The sequence below is a fragment of the Lagenorhynchus albirostris genome, chromosome 18 (assembly GCF_949774975.1).
Source record: "Lagenorhynchus albirostris chromosome 18, mLagAlb1.1, whole genome shotgun sequence".
In the NCBI taxonomy this organism is placed as follows: domain Eukaryota; kingdom Metazoa; phylum Chordata; class Mammalia; order Artiodactyla; family Delphinidae; genus Lagenorhynchus; species Lagenorhynchus albirostris.
Window position 1 is genome coordinate 71,739,336 of NC_083112.1, and position 13,698 is coordinate 71,753,033.

At 36.3% G+C, this 13,698-nt stretch overlaps 1 pseudogene; it reads right to left on the reverse strand.

The window, feature by feature from the left end:
• Nucleotides 1-11,885: 11,885 nt before the first annotated feature.
• LOC132508740 (glycoprotein-N-acetylgalactosamine 3-beta-galactosyltransferase 1-like) lies at nucleotides 11,886-13,312 on the reverse strand (annotated as a pseudogene).
• Between the last annotated feature and the right edge of the window lie 386 nt (nucleotides 13,313-13,698).

Consider the following 13,698-nt stretch of genomic DNA (forward strand, 5'->3'; position numbering starts at 1 on the left):
GTTAGAGTGATAAATACAAAGATATTATCATGTTTTTCTCAGCTGAATGCACAGACATTTTAATGCTATTTTTCTGAATATAGAGGGATTTTCCTCACACTTCATACATAGAGACATTTATTTTGTTGTTATTGGTGATGATAATGACTATTGGTAATACATATTTAAAATCCCCCACTAAAGTTTTATACTATATTGGAAGCATTTTTCTGGGTTATAAACAGATATTATTAAAGAAACTATGTATGGTAATTTCACTTTCTTTTTCCTTTCAGTGATTTTAACAAATTGTAACTATCACGTTCTCAGTAATGAGACATTCATGTGCTGTTCCTGTTTTCTATTGTTTGTCCCAGGGTCCATCTAGAAGATGAGATAATTAAATTACTAAATTTGAAAATGCAGCATTACTTAAATCCCAGGGATAAAAATGAACTAAAGCCCTGGCATTGCAGTCACAAGTCCCAAGGTCAAGTACTACCTACTCATAAATTAGAGTCTTGAGCAAATTTTTTTTTTTTTTAATTTCCGTTTTCTTTCCTGTAAAATTCTTCCCTGAACGCTCATGGTTCTGCAGAAGTGTCTCAAAGAAGTCAGGCCCAAATTATACGAGGAACAAACCATCTCCATTTCATCTGGAGAAGCTCTGCTTTTCATATACTTTGTATCTATAGTTCCTAAGATTTCCCCATGTTATGTTTCTATTACGTTTATACTCATATTTCATGATCGTCAGTAGGTCAACATATACTATGAATCTGATAGTTGCTAAACACATTTTTATGATTGATTTATAAGTTTTGTTTGAGTATTTTTTGTTTGATGATTTGCTTATTCTTGTGATTGTGTTCCAACAATCATTTAAGAACGTAGCTCGATGATATGGAATTTTCTGTTTAAAAATGTTGACTTCAATAAAGTCAATATAACATTAAAACTGGTCACACAGAGTTTAAGATTTCCACATATAGCTCACATAAAACCTGCAAAAAAAGCAAGTTCATTTCACTAAATCAATAGATTCCAAACACCCTTCTGTCGCAATACCTTCGAGTGATAGGCTACATTTTCATCAGTAAGAGTGGCTTTGTAATATTGTTTCTGATGTAAGAAATGGTCAGATTTGCAATTCCTAATTGGTTGGATTAGTCTTCAAGACCTGCTTAACGCTAAGGTACAGAGACGTGTGCAGTAGTCAACCTATGGCACATAATTCCTGGCCATGGAAAGATCTATTTTCATAATTAGAAATTTTTATTTATGAAATTATAACACTGAATTTGATGTTAAAATGACCATATTTCTACATAATCATGAGTACTGAAGAAATGGAAGAGAAATGAAATACTTTGTCTCTTAATTCCAAGCGATATCACTCTTTTTTCCAACTATAGAGATTTGATCATCTCAGAGCATTTTTTTCTAAATCTTCAAGGAGCAAAATAGTTTTACTAGTCATGTAAAATTTTACGGAGGCATCTAAGAACAGATATTTATAAAGAAGAATGGTTGAGAATACTGGATAGGAACCACTAGATATCTCTTTTCTTAAGTTTTTTTTTTTTTTTTTTTTTTGCGGTACGTGGGCCTCTCACTGTTGTGGCCTCTCCCGCGCAGGCTCAGCGGCCATGGCTCACGGGCCCAGCTGCTTCGCGGCATGTGGGATTTTCCCGGACCGGGGCACGAACCCGTGTTCCCTGCCTCGGCAGGCGGACTCTCAACCACTGTGCCACCAGGGAAGCCCCTTAAGTATTTTTAATACCTCAAAAACTAACTGATGACTTATTTGGATAATAGATTACACATTTCTCTATGCTTTACAGTGAAAATGTGTGCCAAAAATAATCAGAAAACAGACTGTGAGATGCTAAAATGTAAATTTATTGGTAGGATCACATAATATTTCCAGCATCTTCTCCACCTGATTGGAAGTGGTAAAGTCCTTGATTCAACACAGTATTGCATAATCGGTTATTCAGTCTGTGTTGTTTGAATTAGGATGTTTTAAAAATATTGGATAGGTTGTTTTTTAAAGTTAAAAGGGGAGCAGACATCGTCTAGTCCAATTCTAGGCACAGAGAATGAGCTCAGTTCTTATTTCTTGATACAAGAGTTTATGAATAATTGGATACGTGAATTAATGAATGAGTATTTGAGGCTGTTTAGTGCCTTAAGTCTAAAGACCAAGGACTCTGGAATGAGATCGCATGCGTGACTATCCCTCAGGTTCTGAGTTCCTAAAATGGAAAGTATCTGCTTAATTTATTTTCCCAAAGAGGTAGGAGCCCAGAATATTAATGGCAGGAATTCGTATAACAGCACTTGGCAGGAGAGGGGAGCCAAGACTTTTGCAGGGGGCTGTTGTGCCTGAATGAAGGAAGGCAGCAACCTGTAGCCAAACTGAGTGAAAACTTGGGCATTTAGACAAAGTAAATGTCGTTCTCCAGTGGCTAGGGGGAGAGCAAGCTTCTCTGGAGGGTCCAATGGATGACGTGACAGAAGGCCACAGGACAACTGCAGATCTTTTTGAGCCAATTAGTTCTCATAATATCCCAAGGAAAAACTCTTCAATATTAAAAAAAAAAAAAGGGTTGCATGGTTACATGAAAAAACACCCTTTTGAGTCCAGACCGAAAAGATGAAGCTATTGATATAAAAGCTCTGTGTAGCCAGGAAGGCATGGCTTGTAAAAGAAAATAGAAACTCATTTTTTCCACCTCTAAGATATTTTACAGTAAATGAATTAGTTTTAAAGTACCTTGAAAGTGTAAAAAAAAAAAGTGTAGCTAAAAAAGAATCATCATTTCTACCACATGGGGAAGAATTCTGACTGAATTTAAAATGTTTCGCTGGCACTTATGCATGCATACAATGGAAGAGGCCCACGCACAGTAAAAACCATGATGTTCATTTCTCTGTTGTTTGGAGTGTAGCCATCAATGAAACTGGGAAAAAATGAATCAAAGGAAAAAGGAGCATGTTATTTTGTTCATTTAATTATTGATTGATTCATTCATTCATTCATTCATTAGTGTTGCTTATGTATAACTTATATATATTTGAAATGAGGTTTTGTTGCTTTGATTTGTTCCTGTTTTTGTTTTTTCTTAGAGAAAAATTGTCAGAGATAAATGTTCTGAAATGTTTCTTCCTTATTTCCTTCCCCCTTCTTTCTTCCCTCTACCCCTTCCTCCCTTTTTTCCTTCTTCCCTTCCTTTCTAGAAACATCTTCTTGTTTACTTCTTCCTTATAGAAATATGTTTTTTACTACAAGTAAATAACATTAAAACAAAACCTTTGGGATTTGATTTTTATTTGGAATTTTTCCCCCATTGGATTGCTTACTGTGATACTTCCTTAAACATGTAAACAAATGATTTATTTTCTTATTCTTATCCCTTCTCCATCTATAAACAGTAATTTGCATCTTTGTGTGTGTGTGTGTGTGTGTGTGTGTACGTGTGTGTGTGTGTGTGTGTGTGTGTGTGTGTGGTGGCGGCAAGTGAAGGTAGTCGTCACTGAATCCAACTGGGCTTTGGTTTCTTAAATTCCATATCTATTCCTCAGTGATATCAATAGATCCTTGAATATTACGTTTTAAATCATGTTTGCATGTTTAATCATATTGTTTACGATAATTGTGGATTTGTATAGTTGGTTCTCAAAAATTAACAAACCTAACAAAACTATTTTTATTATTCTTACTTCCACATATTAAAATTTTTCAGGGACTTCCCTGGTGGTCCAGTGGTTAAGACTCCACACTCCCAATGCAGGGGGCCTGGGTTCCATCTCTGGTCGCGGAACTAGATCCCACATACCGCAACTAAGACCTGGCACAGCCAAAAATAAATAAATAAATATTTTTAAAAATAAATAAAAATAAAATAAAATTTGTCAGCACCTATGGATTTTGTTTTTTGCATTTGCCACCCAAATCTACATATAATTTTATACTCTGAATTTAAAAATATTTTAATATATTTTTTTAGAGCAGATTCACATCAAAATTGAGCAGAAGCTACATTCAGCATATATAGCATTTTTTAATATAACCATATAATTAATTTTAATTTGGGATAATTCAGTAGATAGAGCAGTCTTTTTAAGTGCTTCTCAATTTTTATCTCTTTAATAATGCATTCAGAGAAACAATATTCCAAATGTTACCTTGTTTAAATTAAAAAAAAAATTACTGAAAAACCAAGCAAATAAGCTATACCATCAGAGATTTTAAAAGTAATTAAATTCTGTGCATACATAAGTGAGTCTGCTATACTCTTAAATAATACAGACTATTTGTATAACATATAAGTTTAAATATCAGATGAGAGCCAATGTGGAAATTGTAGTAAAGATAAAAGAGAACTAAACATATGATGCAGGATTAACTGTGGTCTACTGAAGAGAGAAAGGAACCTTGATCTCAATAAAAGATTTATGTTTACTAAAAGATTCAATGTAGTTACTAAAATATTGATAATTAATTCAATCTTGCACACTTTTTCATGACTTTTCCTTCACATTTGCCTGCTTTCCTGAATCTCTGGGTCACTTTATATTTGCTCTGTCTTTGTGTACATCCTGATTTTACCCACGTGGATTTTCACTAAGTGGCCTCCCGATTAATGTAGAAATAGTACCGTCAAGCTTAAGAAAAAATAAATCCAAAGCCTTATTTTCAACTATGTAAGAAATGCTTCCGACTAGGAAGCTCTTTTATAATGAGTCAGTGACACAAAAACAGCTGCATAGTCATATAATTTCTTGAAGCATTATTTATAAATTTTGCAGTGATAATTATAGTGGTAATTGAGAAAAAAAGAGTACAGCACCGGCAATGAAAGTGACAAAGGTAACGTCAGAAAAAATGGAATTGATAATCCTTAATAATTTCAGAAAAGAAAACTATTGAATTTATGTATTAGTATATATTTATTTATTAGTATATATTATAAAATTGAATGGGATCTTAAAGTATTTTCCCGGAGGTTTGTTTCCTTCCCAAAAGAACATTGATTCTAGAAGTCTGTTTAATTATCCAGACTTTATGTAAGATAAGAAATAACTTAAATTTTAATTATCAAAATATATGTTTTTCTTGACTTTTGATAATAAAAAAAATACTGACAATTTTCGTTGCCAATATGTTACAAAATTATCAAAACAAAGCTTAAACAACAAAGCCAGTCTCACAACAGGACTCAACACACCAATTAAGAAAAGACTAAACTAAAATCGGTTCTTCTTGAACCTGCTCTGAGGTTCACTGAATTAATATTTTGGTGGAGTCAGGGAAAGAGAGAATTATGAGACTCATGGAATTTTGGGTTAATGAATTCCTTTTACCATCCTGGGTTTTGCACTTGGCATCATTATCCAAAATGATTCAGTTAATGTCAGGAGTTAAGGGGCAAGAGAAAAAGATCATGGACGGGTGATTTAATATGGGGTTATATGCTTATATTATTTGTCAAACTCTTAAGTAAGTAAATATAGAACATAGGCATGAATAATGTCTAATATCTTACTGTATCACTTTATTCTAAAGTATCAGATATGTTTATTTTTTTCTCCTAATTATATGCTCAAGCTTGATAGATTATGATGTAACTACTGTTTCAAATTTTCAAAGAAACAGTCCAGGCTAACTGCTTAAGCACAAACCTAATTTGTGTGTAAAATTTTATCTTTTTCAGGGAGCCCTATAATCTACCTTGGACATTACACAACTACAGAGAGGATTGTTTAAGACAAGACAAGCATATCCAGGGATGAGATGGCAGAGAGAAGCAGATGATCAAGGACCGTATCCTGGAAAGCACACATGGTTAAGAAACAGAGAAGGTAAAAGGAATGTAAGATAAATGAGTTAGAAAATTATATAGAAAAGGGAAAGAAATATAATTATTTATTCTAGTGAAGATAGAGGTAAAGAGCAGGAAAATCAGTGTACGATGCTCTTTAAGAATTGAAAGCGTTATCTAACAGAGGATGATGACTTGATATATAAGAATAAAAAGGCTCTTAGCCCTCTGAGGGCATGATTGCTAGACCCACAGGATCAGGGCCACAAAGTAAGTTTCAGTGGTTATGTCACAAGGTGGAGTTTAAAAAGGTAGAAGGAAGTAAACAAATCTACAGTCTTTATGGCTAAAGGCTACCAGAAACAAGACTGAATGCAGAAATGTGGAGAAATTTCAAATAGGTATAAATAAGATGGCCAACTCTATTTATTATTCTTTGTCTTCTTCCCTGTTATAAATACACATTGCAGACTCATCTTTACAGAAGATGAATTAATTGCACGACTGTTTCAGATTTAAACATATCTGGGAAAATCAAAATTATCTGTAAAAAGCTTTTATAATTAATTGATATAGTATGAATTAAAAAGAAAGTCAACATTATTTTTTTTCTATTCCTTTGATGGAGAGAGGAAAAAAAATGGAAGAAGGCTTTGACAAAGAAATGCTTTTACTGTTCAAAGGGAACTTGTTTAGGAAACGGAACACATTAGCATCTGATGCTAGAGCTTTCCTTTCAAAGTGAAATTAAGCTGAGTAATAATAACCTCCTCCCTTCTGCCTTCTTTAAATAAATACATTCGAACATAAAACCTTGCATTGTGGCATGAGGCTTACAGCTTCTTTTACCTTTAATGACACCAGGCAAACCACGGGTTAAGAATGATATGTTAATGAGAGAAGGGAGTAGAGGCAGCGCCAGGATGTAAAGAACTTTTATTCTTCATGATTGTGCGGAGAGTTTCCTTCACTTGTTAGCCTCCATGCATTTCTGTAACACATAAAAGACCATATGGACTTCCAATTGTAAAGGCACTTTGACTTGGGTGTTTATATTGCTTTGCCAAGAATTTACAGTTCCTTAATGGTAGATTCAGCCTTCAGGGACTACTTCCTCTTTCCTCAGCCTACAAACCCAAAGACATTCTTTGATCATCTCCTATCCCTCTGACCCCTGAGCTCCTCTGCACACCCCTCTTTCTTGTTCCCTAAAAACTCTTGTTTATCCCCCTAGTTTAATTGAGAAATTGACCACTTAGATTTAAGTATTCTTCTCCAACCCATGTTCTGCTTTATTCCAATCTCTCAAACTAGATATCACCTATTATAGTTATATAGAACTAGTGTTCATTTATATTTACCCATATAGTTAAATCACACTTTTAACCAGTGTTTTTATGCGTCAAATCTACACTCTAAAATCATTTTCCTCATTCCTGAAATGTGTCTTTCACAATTTACTTAGTGAAAGTATGTTGGTGATATAAACTTTTGAGTTTTAGATGTCAAAAATTGTAAAATTTCATTCTCGATTGGAATTTTGAACTTTAAGTTCTATTTTCTCTTAGAACATTACAATTATTCTCTCACTGCTTTCTGGCTTTCTATCATTGTTGCCGTCACTTAGTCAACGGTCAGCCTAACGGCTCTTCGCATTTGTGTTTTCTCCCTGAATGTTTTAAATTTATTTTTTCTTCAAAGTCCCTTCACTTCAGTGTGAAATGTCTAGGTGTGGATTACCTTTTGCTTGTAATTTCTATGCTTCCTGGATCTGAAGTTTACTGTCTACTAGCTGGAAAACTTTCAGACACTATTTCTTTGAATAGTGCCTCTTAAAGTTGGTTCCCCCTTCTTTCCTTTTGGAAAATTAATTAAATGTATATTAAAATGTTTCTATTTTCTACACAGTTTTTAACATTTCTTTCATAGTTCCATGTCTTTCTCTCTGGACTGTATTCCGATATGTCTTTTTCTCTCTGGACTGTATTCTGATAGCTTTGAGGATATCTCTCCATCTATGACTAATCCACTGAGTTGCAATTTTTCAATTGTAGTTTTCATTTCCAGGTATTCTTTTCATTATTTTTAAAACCTGTTGGTTTATTTCTTAAATGTTGTTCATGTTTTCATAATTGCCTTCCTAAAAGCATATGAAACATACTTATTCTGTATTTTGTGAGTGATAACTCCAAAACCTGAAGTCTCTGTGTTGTGTGTGTCAGTGCTCATTCATGGTACCAAGCTGCCCTGGGTATTTTATGATCTGTCACTGTGAGTCCCAAATTCTTTGAGGCCTAGGTTGAAGTTTGTTTGTTTTTCTTTAAAGGTTTGCGTTTCCTTCTGAAAATGCCTGAGAATAATAACAATCTTAGTCAATTATAAATTAAATACTTTTCTTGAGGATTTTGGGGAGATATAGGTTTAATGAATATATACATCAAAACCACATGAGGCATGATTTGTAACTGAATTTTCAGGGAAAATTTTCCCCTTCTATCTAGAACTGAGGTTTAAAAGAATCAGGAATATTTTTTGACTCTTTACTTAGTGGAATATTTGTACACTTTTTACCTTTAAATATGGGTATAGCTTATAGGATCTCAGTTTCATGCAACAAAATTCATTGTCTTTTTCCCTATAAATTCCATCACCATTTCCCCCTAGTTAGGAATCTTCACTGCCCTTGACCCCTGTAATTCCCTCACTTTCCCACATCTATTGATGGTGATATGGCTTGCATTTTAGTCCCTGGACGTAGGGTTCTATCTCAGTTTACCAAATGCAGACGAGCCCATAACACTGCTGATTTTCTTCTAGATGATCTGGTCCCGTGCGTATGCTTATTTTAAAAATCTGTGTTATACACACAATGTTCTCAACACTTATTTTGAAATGAATAGATAAATGAGTAGTGCCGTCCAATAAACAAAAAGTTTTCAAAGTCTACAACAAACAACAGTGGCTTGTTCATGGTAAAATATAAGATTGTATCCTGTGCCAAATATAATATAAACGAATTATATGGTCATTGAAGGAATAAGTGCCCCATCATCATTTCTAAAACTTTTATTATTGTTAGGGTATACTTGTCATTAGGATAAAGGTTATGTTGCAATTATGCAGCCATTACGCTATTAGGTTATTCCCTCCCCCTCCTAGCTTTCGTTATCTCAAACCATAAAAGCATCTGGGAGTCTCTTCTGGCACAAAACATGCATTTGGGAAGAGCATGCAATTTTATTTTTGCTCATAAGCCATATAAATTCTATTCAGAGCATCTTCTATAACATCTCTACATGCTCTACAGAGCATCTTCTATAACATCTCTACATGCTCTACAGAGCATCTTCTATAACATCTCTACATGCTCTACAGAGCATCTTCTGTAACATCTCTACATCTCTTCTATAACATCTCAACCTGAAACTAAATTCTTAAATATTAAATAGATCTGGTTGTTACTGTTTCTTAATGAATTAGTAACCAAACCCCCCTTTTGTGACCAAAGGCACTATAATATCCTTGGGTTTTTAGGGTCAGATTCAAATACACTGCAACATATTTTGTTTAGATTGGCAGTGCACATTTTTTGATACAATTAAACCCTGGAGTCGGCCACCCTCTCTGCTCTCAGGTGGAGTGTCCCTCTCTGTATTCTTCGGATCCTAAGTGTTTGAAGAGCACCTTATCTCTGAGAACGTGGGTTTCAGGAATACATTGCCTGGATCTCCCACCCATTAGTTTTGCCCCATTATTATTCACCACCTGCAACATGGGATGATAAACGTATCACATAAGGTAATTATCATTTTTAACTGAATCGATACACATAAGGTGCTTAGAAGTGTGTCTAGTGCTGAACAAATTCCTTAATATATGGCTCGTAGTAGCAGCAGGAGTAGGAATGTCTTAATTCCCGTGGATTTTAATACAGTTAGAGGCTCAATGTTTCGAGTCTAAATAGTTCCACAAGCTGCAAAATGTACAACTTTCCTCTGATTCTTCTACCGTTAGAAGAATGACACACCAACTTGATATTACTTGTGCAATCTTTTTCTCTGCCGAACACTGATGTTATCCTTTGTCTATCATCTCAAATTCACGTTTTGTTATTAATCTATTGCTGCTGTGTTATGTGTGGCATAAAATGACACATCTTTAATATCTCACGGTTTCAAAGGGTCAGGGTTCTGGACACAGCTTAGCTGGGTCCCCTGCTCCAGAACCTCTCACAAGGTTGCAAACAAGGTGTTTTTTTGTACCTTATTGAAGCATCGTTGATGTACAATGGTGTGTTACTTTCAAATGTATAGCAAAGTGATTCAGTTATATAGAGAGAGATATACATTCTTTTTCAGATTCTTTTCCCTTATAGGTTATTACAAGATATTGAGTATAGTTCCTTGTGCTATGCGTCCTTGTTGGTTATCTCTTTTATATAAAGTAGTGTGTGTATTTTAATCCCAAACTCCTAATTTATCCCTCCCCCTTTTCCCTTTGGCAATGATAAGTTTGTTTTCTGTCTGTGAGTCTGTTTCTGTTTTGTAAATAAGTTCATTTGTATCATATTTTAGATTCCACATAAAAGCCATATTACATGATATTTGTCTTTGTCTGACTTACTTCACTTAGTATGATCACCTCTAGGTCCATCCATGTTGCTGCAAATGGCATTATTGCATTCTTTTTAATGGCTGAGTAATATTCCATTGTATATATGTACCACATCTTCTTCATCCATTCATCTGCTCATGGACAGTTCCGTTGCTTCCATGTCTTGGCTGTTGTAGATAGTGCTGCAATGAATATTGGGGTGCATGTATCCTTTCAAATTATGGTTTTCTCTGGATACATGCCCAGTAGTGTGATTGCAAGATCATATAGTAGCTCTATTTTTAGTTTTTTAGGGAACTTCCATACCGTTTTGACCAGGACTGGAGTCTGATTTGAAAGCCTGCCTGGAGAATTGTGTCTTCTCACTGTTCAACAACACATAGCATTTGTTTCAATTGGACATGCTTCATAGCCCTCTCAGAAATGAATTCCCATTTCAATATCCCTTTATTCAGTAATCAATTCCCAAATACCTACTCTGTTCTTGTATGAGATGTTACGAAGTCATTCTGCCAGCTTGACTTGGAAAGCATCTTGCCACTTCTGGAACATGACCCTACCCCCCAAGTCTTAGCCATTCCTCCACCCCTCACAGAACGTCTTGTCTTCATTCTCCAGACAACAGTACTTGTTCCTTCTTCTTACCTCTCATTTTACATTTAGAACCACACATTTTGGCAGTGAGGTTTTCTCCGATTTGTTCATATTGGTCATATGGAAATAGGTATTAATGGAATAACAAATAACTTGAATGTAAAATCCATGCCTTATTTTTGACTTGCACAACCCCCAGCACAGATCTTGGAAATTTGGTACAAATAATAATAACTATTATTAGTAAATGATTATCTAATTGAATCATTTTTCAGCATGGCGATCTTGTTATTTAGTATTAGAAAAGTAATGCTGTGTTCTGGTAGGATCTTGGAAAACACCGATAGGATTTTTATTTTAAATTGTGGTTTCCTGAATGCACCTTTAGAACAAGTGCCTTTTTTATTCTTTATTCTGGAAGAAATACTACCAATTATAAGTTATCACTGCAATTACAGATTCAAGGCTTGAGTTTACAAATAACACTGAGCAAAAATATTTCCTTCTAAAATACTTTAAGGACAGGTTTTATTTAGCATCGTGTATATGTTACAAAATGGGGTGATGAAGTTTTAGCAAATTTAACTAGTTTGGTTAAACAATAATACACATGGTCAGGAAGAGGAAACAAAATCTCTAGTTCCTCAATGTGGCCAAAGCCCATTTTAACATACTGCACAGTGTATTTAAAGCTTCAGTCGACAGTCAAACATAAGAAAGATTTATGGTACTATACCATGGAATGTCCACTTAGAAGAAGTGCTCACTGAGGTTCCACGATTCTACAACAGAAACGCAGAAGACTTTATTCAGTGTAATGTTAGACACTTTATGTCTCCATTCACTCATGTTTTTCCTCCTAGAGTTTTATCATTTTTCCTTTGGATCTTCATGTTTGTATGCCTCACTGTTTCCTTTAGTCTAATCGCAGGCAAGGTAGATCGCTGTCTGTAAACACAACCATATGGATGAAGATGGTAAACAAGGTATTCTAACACATACACTGCTGTGGAGTCAACATAGTGAAGATAAACTGCAAGTTCAAAACAGCAAACAGAATCCTCTACAGGAGGATAATAGGTATAGCCCCAGCACCAAAAGTTTCTGGTTAGATAAACTTTCAGTGGTGTTCTGGTCCAAAAAGATGGAAAATTTCTTTTCCAATGGGGTCTTTAGAATCCCTGCTTCTACATTCGTGATTTCCACGTGTCTCCCCAGGGCTGTCTCCCCTGGAAGAACTGTGTGTACGTCTGTCTGTCTTGGCTGCATCAACACATTTCAACACTCCTTTGCTTGGTACATCTCCTGCTTCTTCACTCATGTAGCCCTACCTTATATAGGGCTTAAGTCTTCTCCCTAAGTGTATGGGTTCTTCAGGGTTAGTCTGCCAAAAGCCATCTCAGGTTCTCTTGTATGACACAAGCATCGTCACCTGATGTCAAGAACCAATCAGTATCTTCTAGACAAAGCTCAGGAATGCACTGAGAAGCTTTCATTTTTTCCCAGTAGAATTGGTCCCTGCCTTCTTTGGTGTTTAATCCCGCAGTAAGGAAGTCTATTTCCTTCTGCTCATGAACAACACTTTAGTCCAATGCCGGGCCCAAGTAGATGTGACATGTTTGGTTCTTTTCTTTGGATTTTTGAAGCCAGGTCATCATAACGCAGCGAAGATTTGTAACCCTCCCACAAGAGTTGTTCAGCTCTGTCTGCGTTCTCACCTGCACGCCAGCTGGTACCTGTGTTAAAGCCCATCTCTCCTTCTAGATGCTTGCGCCCCTTATCATGAAGCTCATTGTGAAGAATAGGCTGTGGGCCACCCCACTCTCCCGAAATAATATTAAATAGCTGAGAATATAAGGGAAAGCTGACTGCTGACCCACAGAGGAAGGAGAAGACACTTCGCCAAGACCTGGAGGCCGTTCCCAAAGGCGTGTCTCCTAAAATCTGCAAAGGAAGTCAAGGGACCATGAAAATACACCGTGCTTATCCTTTATCCCATCTCCTCCGGATAGGGCCCCCTCCTGAAAAGCGGGCGCAGGAGACGGGCAGGAGGCTGGAAGCACTCGGTTCACCTGCTCCCTGGAAACTGACAGCACAGGGCCCTATCTTGCCCTCTGGGGGCGACATTGCCCTCCCAGTGTCACTCCTCCTGGCAACGGAGAAGGAGGTGGAGGTTGACTCAGGGATGCCTGGTCACTTGTGGCCTGTTTCAGCTTCAGCAGCAACTCTCCAAGGGCTTCGCCATCCACGCGCTCGGAGGGACAGGTGCGTGGTCCACAGAGCTCCCTCCCCAGCATCCTCGCAGTGAGCTCCCCACCCCGTGCCCATCGCGCCCAGCCAGACCACAGAGCAGCCGCCCCGGGTAGGGACTCTAATGAGAAATCTCGACACCGATTCTGATAACATGTTCCTTGGATGTATAGTGCATTTGGAACAGAGGATGAATACATACATCTCTTTTTTTGCTCCCTCTTGAAACTGCTCGAAAGCTACAGTGAAGAGATATTTTAAAAGAAATAAACAGAATTATTAAGGAAAAAAAATGTTAGAAGAGAAAAGAGCAACACCGTTTTCGAAGATGTAAGGCAAATAGTGAAAAGTTTTCTTAATAGACCCAAGATGACAAAATACTGTTGGGGGTGGAGGTGGGGAGTGGAGTGGCAGTGGGTTGAGAGCCAAAATG